Below are 22413 nucleotides of genomic sequence, written 5' to 3' on the forward strand. Positions count from 1 at the left end.
TTTTAAATTTACTGACACGAATCCAATATAATTTACTTAATATATTAACAAAACATTCCAAAACTAGTTAAGTCTACAGAAAAAAAAACTCTTATTTTGTTAACGTGTTTGTTTAACTTTGTTTAGAACGAAACGTACACCTCAGGAGTCGGAATACAGCGTACTTTCTACGAAGATATAGTTATTTGTAATTACTAAGAACTCTTCTTTTATTTGCATTGAATCTTCGTTGAAAAGAACATAAATTTATTGTAAATTTTAACAGTTTACCTTGAAAATTCTACATCTCGTACACGTGACAAATTGATTTTTCTTCGTTATTGCTTTAGGAAACTTTGATGTTTGACTGCTAACGTAATAAAAAGTGTTAGCAAGAAATAATTTAAAACAGAAATTGTGATTTATTAAAAATATATATTTCTTGGCATGTTAAAAGGGTGGTATAACAAAAAGGAATCTGCGAATTTTTCAGGTGTCTACTCACGAGTCAGCAGCCAGTGAACCGGCGTTATTTACCCGAGTGTGGTGTGCAGTCTATCGTGAAGGTGGCGGAAACCGCGCACTTGCCCGGTCCTTGCAGCAACGACGAGGAAACGAAGAGGCCGGCGCGGGAAATTAGCGCGGGAGCGACCACGGACGGCCAAGGGCGCTGCAGCCGCGCCGTTGCGCAACAGCCTCGTGACGGCGCGGCGGGGCGCGAGCGAACCGGTCTCGGCCCGGCTCGCACGTACATCCCAGGGCCCGCACGACCCCCGCTTACCCTTTCAGGGATCGAAGAAGAAACCCTCGCAGCGGGTAAGGTAGGGATCAGGGTCTCACTTGCGCTTGCAAAAATCTAACTGTGAAACGGAAATGATAACGCCCCAGCTGTGTTTCAAGGAAAACTTCTTGAATATTCTAAAGCTTTGCGCTTATTGCACGTTTACACGGCTAAACCACGTAGTGATATTGAGCTTAATAGTTCACATCACAAAACATGTCACATGTAAGATAATTGTGTTTGCCATTTAACGTATTCGGCTTTGCTCTCTTTACCAAGTAATCATAACGTGTGTGGGTAATTTTATTTTTTATGAGAACTATACAACGTACAGACTGTTTATTCAGGGAAAACGAAAACTGAGGAGTAGACAAACACAAGCAGCGTTACGAGAATTCCGTAGCATCACTGCTGCGTCATTTCTACCTGTCCCCTGCTGTCTCCCCTTCCGGCCGTTACAACTAGCATATAGCATGCTTCGCTAAGTACCTATCTCCCTCCTTGCCACTTCCCATTCGACCGCTAGTGCATGCTTTGGAGTGGCGTCACCGCTGACGCACTCTCTTGCTCTACGGGTTCCCCCACTATGTATCTAACTATTCCCCTCATGCGATCGGAATTTTCGTAACGCTCGAAAATTGTTGCCCCCCTCAGTAGATAAGTTTCACTTGAATAATAATACCTTTGTGCTGCTTCTGCTATTGGTTCTCTGTCAATCAGGAGAACTCTGGAATAATTAAAAACCCTCACTCAAAGAAGTATCGAATTCCAAGTTACCCAGTTGAAACGCCTCAAAAGTCAGCAAACAATGTACAGCTTATGTTTGCCCACGTATGCAGAGAACTCTGGAGTCTATCTCGAAAGTCACTGAACCCGTTAATTTTTCCAGTCAATGGTTATTTGACTGGCCCTGATAATCTGATCACTCATTAGACTGTAATAAATAGGGTATGCCCGCGCTAGCGATTGTTTCCTTCTAATTGGTGTCCGTCTAGAATAGATGTTTTTGCACTATTTAACCAGGCCAATCAGGACGTGTTGGCTTCCGCATTGGATGGACATGATTGGTGCGCCGACAGTAGACGTGTACTTGAAATAAACCCAGCAAACCACCAAACACAGAAAATGCCACAATGTTTTAACAAACAGCTGGTGTGTAAATCTCGCGAAAAGTACATGGTCCTACTAACTAAGAACCTTGCCAGAAGCGTGTGACCCAGCATCTTGCAACCAGGACAAGGTACAATGTGGCAGCAGCCAATCAACGAACGACCTCGTCCGGAGTTTGTACAATAACGTGGAGCACAACCCTGTTGCCACAATAACGTGGATTTTACTTGTCTCTAATAAAAGCGAGGGAGTAGTTAAAAAGATACCTTGAAAAACGTATTAATATATAATATCGGAGTGTCTTTAACAGCATTAAGTACCTATTTCGAAAAAGACTAATACCTACTATCTACACTATATTTTTTTTTGTAAATGGAACAGAAATATTTATGTAAAATTACAGATATTTGTACATTCGTGAATTTACATTAAAATAACTGTATTACTAGAAAATAGTGTTCGCATTCGCAGTAATACTGGGTTCGGATTCTCACCCGGGCATTTATGCTTTGTGTTGACCCAGTACTTTCAATAGCTAAAGTTATTTATAAACCGTTCCCTGAATATATTTCCAGTATTAACTGCACACATATATTAGCACAATAAACAAAATAAATTCCAATTATTGAATATTCTAATTTTTTATCTATGATTTAAAAAATGTATGCTTGAATTTTCGTAGTAAATACCTTCTCAGATTTATCTCGAAAAACGCACATCATGTATGCAAACATAACCATAGCCATATGTTAAAAAGCTACGCTATATATTGTATATTATTTATTATATTATATATTAAATATTACACATTATTATATATATTTATTATTATGTATATTTTCAAACTATTTTTTTTGGCAACTGGTCTTCAAAAAACTATTTTATAAAAGTAAAGAAAATTGTTACTGTGTGACCAAATGCGTGCTTTTTTCATCATAATCTTTATGTACATTTCCCATGCACAGAAAGTTATATGCACTTGGGACTTTTTATTTTCTCCAGGAGAATTTATCGGGGATATTTTCTCACCTCCTTGCAACAGTGCTAAACTCCGAGGACATCCGTGTTGCGCGTGACGCACGCGTGCACAACAACCGCGTAGCACTGGCGACTTAATTTCGCCAGCAGCGCGATAATCACGAGGTGCGGGTAATTGCCCGCCGCTTCACCGCGCGCGGCCGGAACAGGGCGGCGCGACGCACTCGGACCAGGACTCGCCCCAGCACGAGAACCCGCCGCGTCGGGCGGACACTCCTCGATACCGTAACTAGAGGAGGAGAACGTACTGAGGTCCACGCCCATCACAGCTTCAGCGAAAACTACTCGAGATGCCCGAGCACGCTGGAAAAAAAAAATTGTACTTTTAGAAGAGATTATTTTGGACACCAGTTTCCAAGAAATAGTATTGTAACACTTCAAGAAAGATATTGTAACATTTGTACTGCACATTGATATGAAATACGTTTTTCGAGATAATACTGAATATTTCTTACGAAAATGGACACATTTTTTATTTCAATTGATGATTCACTAAAGCATCATTTTTTTAAAACAATTGAAAAGATAATCGAATATTCATTAATTTGACTATTTTGTTTTACTGTGCTTAGTAATATGGGCAATTAATACTGAAAGACATTCAGGTAACGGTTTTAAATTAACTTAATCTACCTACTGGAGGTACTGGGACAACACTGCATAAATGCCCGGGTAATAATCTGAAACCAGTATTATTGCGAACACTTATTTTTTAGTGATACAGTTGTTTCCATGTAAGTATACAAATTTACAAATATCTGTAATTTCACATGAATGTTTTTGTTACGTTTACAAAAAACTTATTAAAGTGGTGTCTGTTTGCGAAAACCATTTAATAGTAAGCTGAAAGCGAGTAAGTATGTTACGTTGTATGTTTTTGCCCGGCTAACCACACATAGAAACGTAACAATACAAAACAAACAATGTTCCTGAGGTTCTGCTTTATTTGGAAATAAAAGAGTTTATTAAATTATCTTTGTTTATTTCTTTAAAAAAATGTTTTTTTTCATCGTTACATGGCTTCAATACACAATTTTACAAATGAATTTAATGAGAAAAACTTCGTTACTTGTACAGTTTTTGTCTTTTCTTATACGAATTTTAACGATATCTTTGAATTTTGATAGGATGAGGTCCAAATACATACCACAGCACCATACATATTGCCGTTGATGGTCGAGGAGTCTTGTCACTCGCCAAAGAAGAAAAAAAAAAACTTAGTAATGTCCCTTGGTTAATTACCTAACTCAAGGTACCGTTGATCGCGGACCGAAATCACACGAGTCGGGCCGATGCCGACGCCTAGGGCCTAAATTTCTAATACATAGTCCGAAAAAAAAATGAAATTAGGTTAAAAAACTACGGCGTGGCCCCAGCCCCTAGGCGTTAAATTGTCCCTTAATAATTTTTCATTTGTTTCGTGACTTGCCGACGACGCGACCGAGTTCGGCGACGATCGAGCAACAAGTGACTTGGTCGACGAGATTACCTTCCCTTGTAAAGGTGAAGACAAGGGAAGCAACCCCGTGGGCCAACCGACCAATCACAGTACAGCATTCATCAACATGCCCAAATAAGGAATTTCGGCCGAGCGCATCACATCACGCCAGGACTCGCCCTGATTGGCTGGCTAGTGGTAGCCTCCAGAGACCCTTCCAGACGGTCGCTACAGCTGTGCGTACAACGTGACGCGTAAATCCCAAACACGCATTTACAAAGTGAAAAATAGCTTTCTGGCGCCAGAGTGTCGCGCCTGTCCGCTCTTCCTTCTGTACCTTCCAGACTATTCTCAAAATATTACACTAGCAATATCCAATAGAATATAAAATTACCCAAAAAATTCAAATACAATGTTAAAAATTTAGTAAACAAAGTTGAAATTCATATAAAAACTTTTGTTTAAACATGATGTCCTGTAAAATTATAATCTATACTGCTTTAATTACTAACATTAATTATCAAATGTCAACATTAATTATTATGAACTAGAGTTAACCCTCAAATTAATAATTAAGTATCTCAAGGAAATAAGTATTTTAAGGCTTTCCATGAAATTTAACCAAAGTAATTAATAACAATTCTTAACAGCTCTGAACTATCCTTATCTACATATTAAATAATTACTATCTTTCATATCAAAGTGATTCTTAATATTCTTATGACACTAAAAAAATATATATATGTATATAACATACTCATTATGCAATGCTACATAACCCCCCCTACTTTTTGATTGAATTTACAAAATTAAATCAAAAAGTACAAAAATGTAAATTGTTGAAACAAAAGAAATAACATACCATAACAAAAGTGTAAACAAATGTAACAAATTAACATCAACATTAGAAATGCAAATCTTGACACAATAATAGCAAACCATGACTTTTCATATTATAAATCCTTAAAACAAATTTACAAAATTATAACCCAAACATTGAAAAATTACTTACAAAAAATTATTTAAATTCTCCATACCAATTTAAAGTGGCACATCAATCTTTAACAAAAAACACAACACTTGATTATAGAGCATCAAACTGTAAGTGTTGCATTCCTCACTTAAATTTCCACAAACAACAAGTTGACAATTCTACATTCATGGCATGACAAACAATTCATTATGACACAGTCGTATGTTTATATTCTTGAAAAACCAATTACATGAACTAATGTCCTTCCTCAGTTTTCAAATCATACCTCCCCTTTCAGCAACAGCAGCACATATATTAACCTTGATGAGGGGTGGGAGCGACCAAGGAGAAGGGACTCACCCTTGCAAAAAAAAAACATCGGACTCCATGCCGGAAACATATTTAAAATTAACCTCCTGGCCCCCCAACTGCCTCACAAACCACACTACACAAAAAAAAATCTGCTGATTATTTAGGGGCAATACAAAAAAATTCACCTAAACTCTGGCCATCATGAACACACAACTGCTTCTGCAGCTTCAAAACTCGACGACTGTTATGCATTAACTTTTAGTATTACATTTCATACCTTTAATATAGGATATTGACACCCTGTTATTTAATTCAAAACAAACATTTAGCATTACCAATATGTGTAGCATTTTAATTTAAAATATCAAACATTTTCAAACTTTTATCATTTTCCGAAAACATAACTCATAATAAATTTCAGTTAACATCTTCCCATGAGACAACATTAAACAAACAAAACATTTCATTGGAATTTCATGTTCATTTGTCATTTAAAAAATATGCAAAATGTTCACTATGGTTTACTTTAGTCCAACATGATAAAATTCTTGATGACATTAATTTGTTTACAATATCAACATAAACATACTTTACACAATAATCAAACCTTGCATAGCTGATTGTCCAAATTGTTTCATTGACTCACACTAAAAAAGTACATACTCAACTTGCTTAAAATTTACCCTTTTTATTTTACACTTAATTAATTTTCCATGGTCTGAGTAAAGAGACGTGCCAATTAGCATCATTTACTCTGTAAACATTGTGGCCTACCACAGCCTTTATTTCATATGGCCCATCATACAATTTGAAAAACCTGGGTATCTTACCATCTATAAGGGATGACAACTTGTGTGAAGCAATTAAGACTTCATCCCCTTCCTTGAAACTCGTTTGGAAGAGCATAGCACCAACTGCCTCACCTGATGCATCATAAGTAATATAAAACATTTGTTTATATATAAATTCAAAAAACTGTTTCTTAAATATTGCAATATTAATTCCTTGTCAAAAAGCCAAAAATTTGAAAACATCTTTCTTACTACAAAGTGTCAACAACTCTTCACAAACGGTTATCTCCCTCTAATCAGTGCAAAATACAAATAACTTTGAAACTGGTTTCTCTACAAGCTTCAAGCAGACACCCCCTGGTCAACGAAGAATCCTCAATAACAGCAAAAAACTCTGAACAACTTACTTAAACTCCAGGAATTACGTCTCCATGACTACCTCAACGACGATGAATAAACACAAAAACTTCAACATCTTCAAAAACTTACACCTCGGCAGAAACCTCGACGACGACAACAAATCTTCAACTCCAGGAATTACGTCTCCATGACCACCTTAACGACGATAAAAACTTCAACTCCAGGAATTACGTCTCCACGACCACCTTAAACGACGACAAATACAAAAACTTCAACTTCGACGACGACAAATAACCTCAAAACAAATTATTTCCTTTAAAATCCCTTAAAAACCGCTGTTACTCTAATTCTCTGCTGCTTATGATAAACTCCTCAAATCCCATGAAATAACCACTTTAACTCACAAATTCACCAATATCTCCACTCCTCATATCTGCACCAACATAACATTGACAACATTATCACTTCAAAACTGTTGACACAAAATTTTCCTATATTTCATCCCAAAGAAACAACTTCTAATGTTACCCTGTCCATTCCCTCTAATATTACTCAGCTTTTCCTCTACTAATCTTTCAAAAATATGCAAAATGTTCACTATAGTTCACTAGTCCAACATGATAAAATTCTTGATGACCTTAATTTGTTTACAAAATCAACATAAACATACTTTAAACATTGCACAGCTGATTGTTCATAATAATGTTTCATTGAATTATTCTAAAAAAATACATACACAACTGGCAAATATATAAAAATTTTTTTTTTTTTTTTTTTTTTTTTTAATGTTTTCCATTCATTCTTCTTATGTATTGTCCATTGCAATGCAACACCATCCACATCCAATTTAGTGATAAACAATTCTACCTGTTGCTTATCTGAGCCACTAAAATAGCTAACTATTTTCTCACATTTGGTTACAAATTGTATCAGAGTGACCCCTCGGTCATCACCAAACAATTTCGGCACTGTCCGTCCAAAAGTGTTCACTTCATCTACAGTCAAAACTGAACCTCCAATGCTACCCTCCTTTGAATTTTCTGTAAACGTCCTTTCAACATTAGCTTCAAAATTCCCCTTAACTTCCTGAACCGAACCACTTTCAACTGTAAATCTGTGACACCATCTTGATTTTCGACAATTCTGTTTTGTACACCCTCACCATGTTGTACCAACTCCGAAATTTTTTTACGATGCTCCTGAACTGTTTTACCTGTTTGTATCAAATTTTCCTGAACTTGATTCACTGTTTTTTCACATGTGTTTAACCTAGACTGTACCTCCTCAATCTGCACTTCACAATCATTTACTTTACAGACACAGGAAGATATTTGTTCATTAAGATCATTCTTATGTGCATTAAATCGGCTCTCAACTGTATTTGTTAGTTCTTGTCTTACTTGTATAATTTCTTGTGTAAGTTCCTGTTTAGTGGCATCTAATTTTTGTTCCATTATATACCTGAATTCAGTCTGACCTTGTGACATGTTATGCATCCCTTGTGACATGTTATCCATCATTATCATTAATTTTTCTAACATTTGATTAGACATACCTGACCCCCCCATAACCTCTACTGGACTACCATTTGCAGGCTGTTCCATGTTTTCCGACTGCTCCTGCACTAATTCAATATTCAAATTAGGATCGGACATTCCTGAAGTTTCAGGAAAACCCGCAAGGTCATCCTGACTGTCTGTACTCATTTTTCTTTTGGTTTTACTATTATAAATGACCAAAAAACGTAAACAACCCTTTAAAAACACATTTAAAAAAAACTTTAACAATGATAACCACAAATACAAAATTTAGACCATAAAAATGTAAGTTTCTGTCCAATTTAGACTTGCTGTTTCCGACGATTCATCCCTCGTTGTCCCGCGAAGTACCGATTCCTCCCTCGTTGTCCCGCGAAGTACCGAGATGATCTATGTTGCTAGAATCGTGTCCCACGATGTTGCTGGAATCGTGTCCCACGATGTTCTGTGAAGCGCTGTTCTACGATGTCCTAAAATGTAGTTCTCGTCGCATTCCTTTCCCACGATGTCCCACGATGTTCTTATACGGTGAATGCTGGCTTCTCACGCTCGTTTTCGTTTGTTGATGTTTACAAGTACGACGCGAAGATCACACGATCCACTCTCGAATCACTCGTTCACAAGTTATGATTTTGCCGATGTTTCAAAAAGTATTACCACAGTTAATTTAGACATGATTGGCTTTTACTTGATAAGTTTTTACTGTTATTCCGAATGTTTACTTTTATCATCAGGCAGTGTCTAAATTCGTGCCCCACGTTGGGCGCCATGTTGTTACGTTGTATGTTTTTGCCCGGCTAACCACACATAGAAACGTAACAATACAAAACAAACAATGTTCCTGAGGTTCTGCTTTATTTGGAAATAAAAGAGTTTATTAAATTATCTTTGTTTATTTCTTTAAAAAAATGTTTTTTTTCATCGTTACATGGCTTCAATACACAATTTTACAAATGAATTTAATGAGAAAAACTTCGTTACTTGTACAGTTTTTGTCTTTTCTTATACGAATTTTAACGATATCTTTGAATTTTGATAGGATGAGGTCCAAATACATACCACAGCACCATACATATTGCCGTTGATGGTCGAGGAGTCTTGTCACTCGCCAAAGAAGAAAAAAAAAACTTAGTAATGTCCCTTGGTTAATTACCTAACTCAAGGTACCGTTGATCGCGGACCGAAATCACACGAGTCGGGCCGATGCCGACGCCTAGGGCCTAAATTTCTAATACATAGTCCGAAAAAAAAATGAAATTAGGTTAAAAAACTACGGCGTGGCCCCAGCCCCTAGGCGTTAAATTGTCCCTTAATAATTTTTCATTTGTTTCGTGACTTGCCGACGACGCGACCGAGTTCGGCGACGATCGAGCAACAAGTGACTTGGTCGACGAGATTACCTTCCCTTGTAAAGGTGAAGACAAGGGAAGCAACCCCGTGGGCCAACCGACCAATCACAGTACAGCATTCATCAACATGCCCAAATAAGGAATTTCGGCCGAGCGCATCACATCACGCCAGGACTCGCCCTGATTGGCTGGCTAGTGGTAGCCTCCAGAGACCCTTCCAGACGGTCGCTACAGCTGTGCGTACAGCGTGACGCGTAAATCCCAAACACGCATTTACAAAGTGAAAAATAGCTTTCTGGCGCCAGAGTGTCGCGCCTGTCCGCTCTTCCTTCTGTACCTTCCAGACTATTCTCAAAATATTACACTAGCAATATCCAATAGAATATAAAATTACCCAAAAAATTCAAATACAATGTTAAAAATTTAGTAAACAAAGTTGAAATTCATATAAAAACTTTTGTTTAAACATGATGTCCTGTAAAATTATAATCTATACTGCTTTAATTACTAACATTAATTATCAAATGTCAACATTAATTATTATGAACTAGAGTTAACCCTCAAATTAATAATTAAGTATCTCAAGGAAATAAGTATTTTAAGGCTTTCCATGAAATTTAACCAAAGTAATTAATAACAATTCTTAACAGCTCTGAACTATCCTTATCTACATATTAAATAATTACTATCTTTCATATCAAAGTGATTCTTAATATTCTTATGACACTAAAAAAATATATATGTATATAACATACTCATTATGCAATGCTACAAGTAGTACTGTTTTCATATTTCTTTTTAAACCGTGTTTTAGAAAAGTGAAAACTGAAAAAACTGATGTTTTATGGTAATTTTTTAGGCATTAAACATATTATTACCACTCTAATCCCACTGTTGCCCTATGCACGACAAGAAGACTGCGCACCAGTTAAGAGTCTTGCGCTTAGAGGCGATACCTCGCTAGAAGCACCAGCGAGTGTCGCACTTATGATCCCGCCTCACTCTTCTAAAAACACAGTTTAAAAACTTAATCCGAAATCAAAAGTACTTTTCGGCCCTCAGCGAACTCTTAAATGCTTTTCGTAAGCAGACTCCGCTCGGATATCTTGAGTAGTTTTGAAATCGCGTTGTTTTTCCTGAAGCTCTGCACACGTGTGTGCCCGGGTAGTCAGATACCTTAACCGAGAAAATCAATCGAAAAGACATGTTAGCCTAAAAAAAAAAAAAAATATGATTAAATATATTTTGTTGTTCCCAGATAATTTTGGTCGAATCCGAATGCAATAAGACTGTAAAATTTGGTTGATACTATAAGTTTATAAAATATGTTCTTGAATAATAGACTACGTTATTTTGAATGGTCTTTATACTCAAATATTTATAAACTTAAATGTGCTAATAATTTATTTAGATTCACTAAGTCAAAAAAATTTTGTTTAGTTAATTAGTAACGTCAGTTTTATGTAACTTTTACATTAAGAGGTGATATTTTCACATTCGTTGGAATTCTAAGCCTTTATATGATTTTTTTTTTAATTAGAGTTGCGTGTTTGTAAAGACTTCCCTACAGCAACCTCCAGAACAAAAATTGTAAATTATAATTAGTGCATTTATAATGTTCATCCTCATACTTGTCTAGGCACAACATTGTATGTATAAATATATCAAGGACACTATTTCAACTGAATATAAGGAACAAGTAAGGAACCTGTAGTTCTTTACACGTACGGTTCCAAAACTTTGTTTTTATTCCAATCAAAATAAATCAAGTAACCATACAAGTTTTCCCAAAACAATAATATTATATTACATAAATAATTTAGTTATTCCAAAAATACAGTCTAAAAACATGTTCGTACGGTTACTAAACACGCAATGAAAGCTATTAACCCATACAGTGTACAGGAAATTTACCGTAGGTACTAATATAAAATTTCCACATATTTTTTTTTATTTTTCTTAATAAATATAAGAGTGATACCATGTATTTATGGGAAATATCTTTACCATCCGAAAATTTTTATTGCGCAATACTTTGGCACGATATAATTCTGAACGATTTTTCTGAGTGTATGTTGGTTCGTTAGTGTTTCAAAAACGATGATTTTATTGGTGCAGACAAATTTTTAGTCATTCAAAAAATTACTTAGTAATAAGTAAAAATTTTTAGAAAACTGGTAGAGTATTAGATGTGAAAGCTAGCGAATTAAATCAAAGAAAAAAAAATTACAATAAAGGTTTTTTTGTGATCTATAGGATTCTAGTTTGCAATGAAGTACTAATATAAATAAATCACAAGTGAAAAATAACTGAATCTGCACTACCCAATGTTAATGACTAATCTCAGAGAGCAGGTGAGAAGTGTTTTCTGTTGGGGACGGTCCCTCAGTTAAAAATATTTCATGTGCCCCTCCTTTCCTCGAGGTCATGTTTTCAAGGGCACTCTAATGGCTGTTGGCAAGTTTCCCAACGTTGAGACACCTGGGAATCGCTGCAGCCCACCGCCAGTGCACAAGCATGCATGCAATATGAATATACGGAGAGCTTTATGACCAAAATTGCACAGGACCGTACGCAGAATTTCATTTCGGAGGAAGGATAGAACTACTTTGCCCACTGTTTTCATTTTGGTGGTAATGATACAATTTTTTTAGTTTTTGAGGGAGAGGGGAAATATAGCCCACCATAACTACCCCCGCATCCCCACCCTTGCATACGCCAATGAAACTTCATACAGCAGGAATCAAGTGCCCAGTGAAATGTCTCTGTCAGGCAGAAAATGGTATTTTATATCTCAACTAAAGACTCTTCGTAAACGCTGCATTTAAAAATAGAAGGAAAGGGAGACGTTTATAAATTAAAACCGTGATAAAGGGAAATATTCACGGTAAAAATACGTTAAAAAACATTCAACTCGGAACTGTTTGTTTGTTCAGTTGCAGTGAGAAGCTAGCCAAATGAATTAAAGCTCATAGTTGAAGTCATTGCACAATTTATTATACCACAACTGTAGTGTTATGTTAAACAGCCGCCCCGCATTATAGTGTGGTCCATGTAACATGTATTATAAATGCTGTGCGTAGATCATAGAAAGCACCGATACACCTCGCCATACACCATTGTGATCAATGTCGAGTTTGTTGGATCAATCTGCAGGTGAAGTTAGTGTCGTACAACTTGTTTGGAATTTGTTAGTTCTCAAAAGTATTAACAGCGTTACCAATTTCCCAACTGTGTTTTACAAACATTGACAATTACATGAAGTTGTTTACAAACACTGTTGAGTGAACGTACAGAGGTAGAATGATCAGAAGACCATTAGCGCTACTTTTGAGAACTATCATGTTTTTGAGGCAAGTTACGTGCCACAAGGCTTATATGTCTCACTGCAAGCTTGTTCATTAACATACATGTGGAAATAAATAAAAATGTTTACAGTATCGAACAGGAGTACAGGACTTTAACGTAGGAAAAAGCAAGAATGACATGTCATGGCCATGTCCAGAGAATGGGAAAAGAGAGAGAGAGGATGCGCCTAGGAAAACGATGGAGTTGAAGTACGCAGGAAGAAGGCTCCAGGAAGATCAAGGAGGAGGTGGGAAGAGCAGATAGTTAAAAGAGTGTAGAAGAGATGAGAAGGATGGAAAATAGTGAAAAAGATGGAGGGTCAGAGGAAGATGGAGACATTTTTCTTTGCTGGCAGGCTGAAAGCAGCTGATGATGATGATGATGATGATGATGATGATGATTATGATGATGCTGATCAAACATCGTTTTTTTCCCTCTATGTACAAGCTCTATCTTTTGCTAGGTTACCTCCATTTCCTATTCCTTTGACCCTTATTCCTAACGAGATGATGCTTCATCCAAAAATACGGTGATTCGCGCCGCCCACGGGGTTTACGTGCTAGAGACGTGACGGGACTCCGCAGATGGCACCCGCCCAACGATGCCCTGAGGAGCCTGGGGAGCTAGCAGCCCCAGCAACTCCACACAGTCGGCCTATCGCGACTCCAGGGAGAACTGCATGTTCGATAACAGTGCAAACATTAACCATTAACATTTTAGCACATTCACATCAATATCATACTTCAGAGGTTTGACATCACAAATTGTTAATCCAAAAATTAGGACAGATGATTTTGGGACAAAAAATTTTAGGATAAACTATTTTGGGATACATTTCAGGACAGTTCACGCAAACCCAAAGCAATAGGTTGAAAAAGGCGCAAATGCGCATGGATTGTTCAGCTAATTATTTTTCTTGAGAATCAATATTTCACTTGTAACCATTTAGATATGAAAGAAACTTAAATTAAATGGAAATGAATCTTTTACAGCAATATACTTAATAAACCCAATGGTCGTACTATTTTTTTTTATTTTAAAAGAAAAAAAAATATTTTTGGACGTTACTGTCGAGCCAAGCAGGTCGACCTTGTGAATTCGCTTCACGCACACAAACACACACGAAGCGAGTCCACAAGAAAGAGAAGCTACGCTCGTGCCAACCTGTTCCGAGAGAGAGCGATGTGACATAGCAGCCAGAAGCTCAACTCGCATTCCGAAGGACCCTGGCCTGGCCAACCTCATTTCTGTTCCCAGCAAACCGCTGCGCTGGTGTGATTTTTAGCCATGGGCCGTGACCGAGTCCTTTGCCGGGATTCTTGATTACAGCCCTTTGTTTCATCCCCCAATGACATCACTATTTACAAGATGTAAAAAAAATTAGCATCCTTCTCCCAAAAAGGTTAATATAGGGACACGAGGGATGAACAGAATTTATGAATTGTTCGTAGGACTTTGTATTATATTTGTCCAGAAGGAGGTTTATTGTTTCTACGATGTTAATTTTTTGCTGAGGGCTGGTCTTTGTTCGGTTTTGTTCCTCCTTTTTCGCTTCTATGTAAGGTTCGCATAGAGTGTTGTCGATGGAGTCTACTGTGTCAGATTGTTGAGATTTTGTGTAGAATTGTGTTATTCGGGAAGGCAGAAGACCGGACCGTAGGAGAAAGGAGACACCTTTACGTGATAAATATGCAAGGAACCGTTCGAGGAAGCGGACTGGTTGTAAAGTACAATGGCATTCTGTAGAGCTCGAACGTGTGGGAGTAAGGAATCGTGAGATGCGACTGAGGAGCCTTGAGGAGTTTCCGTAGGCACTCTCCCTGGCAGTATCTTATGATGAATAAAATTATTTTTTGAGTTCTATTTTTGAGAGGATCATGCTCAGGATATACGTTCCAAATTTACTCATGATTTAGTTTCAGAAGAAAAGTAAACCAATTTGACAATATCGATTGAAATCTCAAATAAACTCGTGCCAGCAAAAATCTACAAAGATAAATGTAGCCAAGAACTGACGAAATTTCTGTCGACAAGACTCTAAGTCATAAAGGTTACTTACAGCAAAGATCCGAATACTACATTGTGGTTTGTTGTTCCGATGAGATGATAATTAGCAACGCCCAAAATGTAGGAGAGAAATATAGCATCGGTATGGGAAACTGCAGTGCAAAGAGGTAACGTAATTGGTTATTTTTTAACGCCAACCAAGTTTACCACTTTAAAAAACTCATTAATTTGATCCTTGTAGCGTGAAATACAGTGAATATAAGAAACTATCCCCCCAACTATGAATTTGATAGTAAAAGGCCTCGACCTCCGTTTTATCCAACCGTGGCAGATGCAGAATCATTTTGGAAGATGAGGAGGCAAAATATCGGGCTCCCCAAATTTAGCGTCTGTGCCACACTGTGTGTGTGTGTGTGTGTGTGTGTGTGTGTGTGTGTGTGTGTGTGTGTGTGTGTATATATATATATAACAGAATATTCATGTAAAATTACACATATGTGTAAAATTTTAAATTTACAAGAAAACAACTGTACCTATCACTACAAAACAGTGTTCGCAGTAATACTGGGTTCGGATTCTTACCCGAGCATTTATGCTTTGTGTTGTTGTCTCAGTACCTCCAATAGTTAAAAGTTATTCGTAAACCGTTCCCTGAATAACTTTCCAGTATTAACTGCGCGCATTAATAAGCACAATAAAATAAAGTCAAATAGTTGAATATTCGATTAACCTATCCACGGTTTTAAAAAAAATCATACTTGAATGAAACATCGATTAAAATATAAAATTATGCGCCAATATTCGTAAGCAATACTCAATATTATCTCGAAAAACGTATTTCATATATGCAACAAAAAAAACCATAGCCATGTGTTGTACAAAGTTACAATGTCTTTATTGCAGTATTACAAACCACTTGGCCAATTGGTTTCCAAAGGTAACTTTTATAAAAGTACATAAAGTTTTTTTTTTTTTTTTTTTTTTTTCCTGTGCAGTGGGTAACACACGCTTGAACGAGTGACTCCAGGGTTCAAAGTTGTAACATTTCGGCGGGCCGGCGTGCCGTGTCTTCCGCGGCGTCCGCGCCTGGACTGGAAGCAGCAGCTGCATAGTAGGAAGCAACACTTTCCCCGCGACAGTTTCGGAAGGCAGTCCGGGGGGCAGACTCGCTGCTGGAGAGAGCGGCTGGACAGGTCCACGGGTCCACGGGTCCACGGACACTTCCTGGCCGGCGCTGGCCCCGCACTGCCCCTGCCAGGAGAGACTCGGCACGCGTCTCCCGCACACGACTTCACAGAGTTTTCAACCAAGAATGCGCCTCGAGTAAACGGAGGGTACTCCCTAGTTCCAGATAGCTGGGTCTCTGTTCTTCCGACTTCACAACTCTATGTTTCGCTGTAAACACGTAGATGGGAATAAGGGGTGTTATTTTTGCTGTAGACTCAAATAAATGTCTAAGGTATTGTTGACTCTTTCAGTAATACTTTGTCAATTCATTAGATACTTATACCATTTTTTTTAAATTTTAACTTAATCTTTCATTTGGATTTATTTGGGTGTTAATTTTTCTATAATAATTAATAAAAGTAAAATAAGATTTATTTATTTCTCAGCCATAAAGTGTGATATCCACTAGAATGCAAGTACACCTTAACCCACACATTCAAGGTCTGATAAACCCCATGTATCATTGAGATATAAATTGTTTTCTTCAGTGGTCGTGGACGGACTGGCTGAGCAGAGCTCCGAGTTGTTAACGGCACCACCATTTACAAACCGCTCGAGATTCATTAAAAGTGTCTGATTGCTGCTGCCAGCGTTTAAGAGACGGTGCATGTTTTCATGGACAATTATAGGTATGGGAAATTCAATATGCAGTGTTGTTGGTGGTACAGGCACGTGATGAGCGTGTGATGCGCGAGCCAGTGTCGCCCTTAGCGACCCCGCGCTTCTGGTGCTCGTGCGCCCGACCAGACGGCCACCTAACAATTCGAGGTAACCAGGAGAATGTTACGCGGTGCACTACATGCAGTGGATTCGAGGTGCATGGGAGAGAGCCCCCCCCCCCCCCCCCCCCAACCCCCACCCTCAATCGCCGCTCGAGAAAAACAAATTTCACGACGAAGCAAAACAACCACGAACTTGAGGTATGGTGAAGGAGACAGGATGAAAATATTTAGGAAGTGTATCGGGGCAAGGAAATAAGTTTTAACGGATGCTATACTGTACCTGGTGAGAGAGCGAGAGAGAGAGGATACATAGACAAACAAAATTATTACATATGTATCATAATTGCATATAAATTTATACTTTAACATGATAATGTACGTGAAGTAGCCAAAGGAAAGCGCTATCATCTCGAGAACAGATAAAGATAATTCCGAAAGCCAAAGTTACTTATTTCGCGATAAAAGTGTTTTAATATTTGAATCCTTTGGTACGCATGCAAATTTTCCGTATCTCTAATGGTTTCCGAGATAGCTCATAAAAATTGCAGTTACGTCCTATTGGCCAAATTTTTCATTTACAAAGGTGGGCTCAGCTCCGCAGCTCAAATAGCGCCAGAACTGCATCTTGTGACTTTTCCGACGTCAAAAACACACCCCTTCGGTAACGCTATTTCCTCCGCGGTGGGAAAGGGGGGGTGTGTAAAAGGGTGTGATCAAGAGAGTAAGGATGGTAGATGTGTTTAAAGCTTGGACGTTATCATCGGTCCAGCCACTTTGTTTTAACAGTCCCTGAAATTTCGGATTTTTATGTTGAAAACTTCCGTTCTTGATGAAAGAATTAATAGTAGTAACGATTCTTGTGAATTCTTAATAATAAAATAAAGTAAACCCAATGCCCATTAAATTATGAAGATACTCGGAGATGTACAAAGAAACTTTTATAATTATAAATTCTTCGTAAATTTAAAGCGAAAAATTTAAACAGCGAGATTAGAGACGCAGCTGCCTTCTCTATACTTCAGTATGACAGGGATCATTTACTACGTCATTCACCCTGGTGCACTTCCTGAATCGGACGATGAAAGCAAGTAAAACAAGAAACATCCATAACATCTTTTTATGAGCACCATCAAAAGGATAACGTCCCTATCGTAAAAAAAAAGAGCCTTTGCGGCAATGAGAAGACCAGCGTGGTGTCGACCTATCTTCGGGTTTACGAGAAGGTTATTTATCAACCAGTCCCATCCCATCCCACCTAGCACTAAAAATGAAATGTCTCCCAGAGGCAGTCTGCACTTAATGTGACGTTAATGTGGTGACGTAAAGAGGGTTTCCTCACGCCCAACTTCCGGCATGAATCATGATTTACTTATGAGCACTAAGTGATAATCAAAATGATTCGGAGACCATTATATTTCATCCACAACTATAAAAGGGCAAACATTACATTAAATTTTTTTCAATTTGTAAGGTTAAAATGTTTTTCAGTTTTTAACCTTCGAATTTTGCAGGAATAATAAAATATAGTTTCTATATCCAAAACCGTTTCTGAAAAATTTTTGTTTTCCCTGTCCGTACATAATGTACGTCACCTATAGCTCGGCAGATACTGCAGATAGGCGGGATTTTTTCATCTCAAGAGTCACTACCGTAAATCATATAATAAACAGTAAAGTTTTGTTAGATCGTTGATACTGTTCGAATTAATTAAAATATCCTCTCTTTAACTTCGATAACATGGTATATTTAAACTAGCAGGCAATGCAGTGAATTGCACTGTGATTTTTTTTTTAATGGAACAGAAATATTCATGCAAAATTACAAATATTTGTAAATTTTTACATTTACATGAAAACAACTGTATCACTACAAAATATTGTTCGCAGTAATACTGGGTTCGGATTCTTACCCCGGCATTTATGCTTTGTGTTGTTTCGGTACCTCCACTAGGTAAAGTTATTTGTAAATCGTTCCCTGAATAGCTTTGCAATATTAACTCTGCGCACATTAATAAGCATAGCATATTTAAACAAAATAAAGTCAAAGTAATGAATATTCTATTATCATTTCCGTGGTTCAAAAAAATTATGATTAGGTGAAATATTAATTAAAATATACAATTTTGCGCCAATTTTCGTAAGATATACTCAGTATTATCTCTAAAAACGTATTTCATATCTGCAAACATAACCATAGACATGTGTTGTACACAGTTACAATATATTTCTTGTTGTATTACAAACTATTTCTAGACAACTATTAACTAAAGTAATCTTTTATAAAGTACAGAATTTTTTTTATCTGTGTGGCATCAGAGTATCTGTGTGCTATATCAAAACTCACGATGTGCCATGCGTGAACATAGAGGGTGACTGAGACTCATCGCTTAGTTATGAAGATGTAAGAACGTTGATTTCGTGAACAAGCAATCGTGAATAATGTCGTGAAATTAGAGGATATGTCTGTGATAAAACGCAGGGAAAACTGTCGAAACCTTCGAAACGCACCCAGCAATCGATGACGCCTCGTTGCAAACACATGTCAAGCACGGGAATGTGGTTGTGCGGATTATCTCATGCAGTGAATTAGTTAGCTTGAATCTGAAGGGGAGGGGGGAAACTAAGCAACACGTGTACTTTGCGAAGCGCAAGTTATTCAAGGCAGAAGAAATGCCTGTCACCTTGGCGTGCAATAAACTTATCTGGCGTGCAGATTTCCCGCTGACGACTGATGTCACCTGACTTCGAACAGCCACGTCCGTAACATTTCATGGCGTGACGAGTTTGAATGTGTCGTGTATGACCCTCTACTGATTCATAAATTCTGGGCATTTTCATACATTGTTAGTCACTTATTTTTCCATAAAAAAATACTATTCAGAAACGAAACCGGCATTAATACTTTGACTCAGAAAGTATGTTGTACGCTATGTTTGACACGCTTTTTAGAATTTAGCAGATATTAATTATCGTGCGGTTTTCTTAATATCTGCACCGCGTCTGACGATCCAGCTCATAAATTGGTTGCGAGGCACTCTGAAACAGATCCGATGTTGTCCGACGTTGTTGTGGAATGTTTCCTAACGATTCGGCCAGAGGTGTGTTTCGACAATGATTGATGAGTGGTGTGGGGGTACCACCGTAACCTAGAAACATACAAGATAAGATTTTCTAAGTTATGTCAGTATTTATTTCTGTTTTTTTTTCTAACTGTTTATAGATCGAAGTTATCTTTTTTTTTTTTTTTTTTTTAAGTTTTGATATTCTAGTCTATGCTGATTCCAACTTGTGTGTTACAAAGTTATGATTGTTCTAACTTAAACAATTCTAAGTTTTTGTGAGAGGTATCTAAGTTGTGACGTTTTTAAATTGTGTTTGGATCCCAATTAAAAAAGGACGGAAGGGAGGACAGTGAAGTTGGAAACTTCGTTGATGCGTGCGTCTATAGCTTGGGATCCACACGAGTACGCGACAGTTCGCTTTTCTCGACTTGGCCATTCTACATGTTTTACGTTAAGTATTTATTTGAGTGACTCTTATAAATACATTCTATTTAATTAATAGCTTTCATTCAAAGCGAATTATTTTAAAATAAAGGTTCGATAAGGCTTGTACGTGCATATGTTTAACAGCTGTACTAACCACATGAAAGAAATACTAGAATTACTGTATAAAATATGACGTTTTTGGCTATCCGAATTTTATAAGACCACCTATTTTCCTCTTTTACCGTCTGTGCAATAAAGGAATAATACTATGATTTCTCATTAATATAATCATGTCAACGACGCAAAATTTTACCGTCTGTGCAATAAAGGAATATTACTATGGTTTCTCATTTATATAATCATGTCAACGACGCAAACATTACAGTAATAATGCAAAATTTTATAAGCTCCAACTACTGTACAAGGGCGCATATGAAAATCAAAAGATTATACTTTCCCTCTCCCTCATAGCCAACTAGTCTATGTATAAAATAAAATATAAAAAATTCAATAGTTGCATGTAATACCATGCATCATGACTGATCTATGCATGCATTAAGTAATGGGTTTGTTGATTGTTAAATGCAATGGCGCACTCATGAGGCGCTACTCAAATAAAATATTTTGGGAAACAAGTAAGCATTCGCACTTTTGTAAAGACAGGGTGGCTAGTTAATCTGTGATAAAAAATTCCCTGTCTTTTACAGGCTTAGAATTTTTCATCACACTACAGTCGATAGCAATGAAGTCAATTCGCGTATAGTCGAAGTGCTGATATTCTTACGAACAAAAATGAATGGGAGAAAACTCTTTTATCACTTCGATATGGGTTGGAAAGGGGGAAGAAATAAATTGTAAATAGAACCGGTAAAAACCCAAATACATCTCTGCTATTACTTCAACTTTTCAGTAACTTCATCACTAAAAAAATACCCTGACTGACTAGGAAATTTCCTGACATGTCCCTGTTACTAAAAACTTCCTGACTTGTCCATGGTTTCCCTGTTTTCCCTGTTTTCCCTGTTTCCCCTGTTTCTAGCCACCCTGAATGAAGGATCCCAGCATTTGCCTGGATTATTCCGAGAGACCATGGCTTCCCGCATCCTCTCGGTTCAGTGTTTTCCCACTGCACTAACACGCTCGATGTCAGAAAATGAAAATAATAACGCAAGATATACGTGACTTAACATGACGATATGGTGGTCTGGACGCGTTCACATCTGTACACAGACGAACTGAAGAAACGGCTCATTTAGTAAAGTAATTTAACAGCAATACAACTTTCTTTTTTCGGGCAAGATGTTTCATGCATTTACCTTCAATCTATATACAACAATGTTTCCACGAAACCAGAGAACAACAATGTTTAAGGAATACTATCCAAAAAAAATGTTCACTAAGCAAAATTAATTATCTTATCTCAAGAGTACATTTTGTGAAATTTAGCATTCATTTAGGTACTTCTTGTCTATAGCATTAGGTTATTAATAAGTATTACATGTTGATTTTAATATGAAGATAACTTACACTGTAAGAGACGTCTCAACAGGGAGCCTTGCATACTACACACAAACAACGCCGACCCAAACAGTCAAAAAAAATTTTGGTTACAAGATAAATATGACTGTGTCTGACGCAACACGGGCGGTAGTTAAGGAAGCAATAAGGAGAATGGGCCCACCTCTCAGAGCCGATGTTAAATGGCGCGGAACTAACGACTCGCTGTCTTCCTGGCCGGTCGACAATGACGGCACGTAGCAACAAGGTTACACACACGTGACAAGCAATGCGAGACGAGGCGGCGGCGCGCACAGTACCTGTGGGGAGCTTGTCGTGTGTCGTCGTAGCGACGCGCCGGTTCGAATCCCGTCGGGGGAGGTAGTGATGTCGGCAGACCCAGGAAGGCACCCTCGCCTGCGTCCTGCAGCCGCGCGGAAGCTTGGGCGGTCGTCG

General features: G+C 37.6%; 1 protein-coding gene across 1 annotated transcript in view; it reads right to left on the reverse strand.

Moving 5' to 3' along the window:
- Positions 1 to 22404, reverse strand: part of LOC134530833 (trichohyalin) — a 274103-nt gene extending 251699 nt beyond the window's left edge. The window contains exon 1 of the mRNA XM_063366080.1: positions 22278 to 22404. The gene's annotated coding sequence lies outside the window, so the exon portion shown is untranslated. The remainder of the gene's footprint in view (positions 1 to 22277) is intronic.
- Between the last annotated feature and the right edge of the window lie 9 nt (positions 22405 to 22413).

This window comes from Bacillus rossius, chromosome 3 (genome assembly GCF_032445375.1).
Source record: "Bacillus rossius redtenbacheri isolate Brsri chromosome 3, Brsri_v3, whole genome shotgun sequence".
NCBI classification, from domain to species: domain Eukaryota; kingdom Metazoa; phylum Arthropoda; class Insecta; order Phasmatodea; family Bacillidae; genus Bacillus; species Bacillus rossius.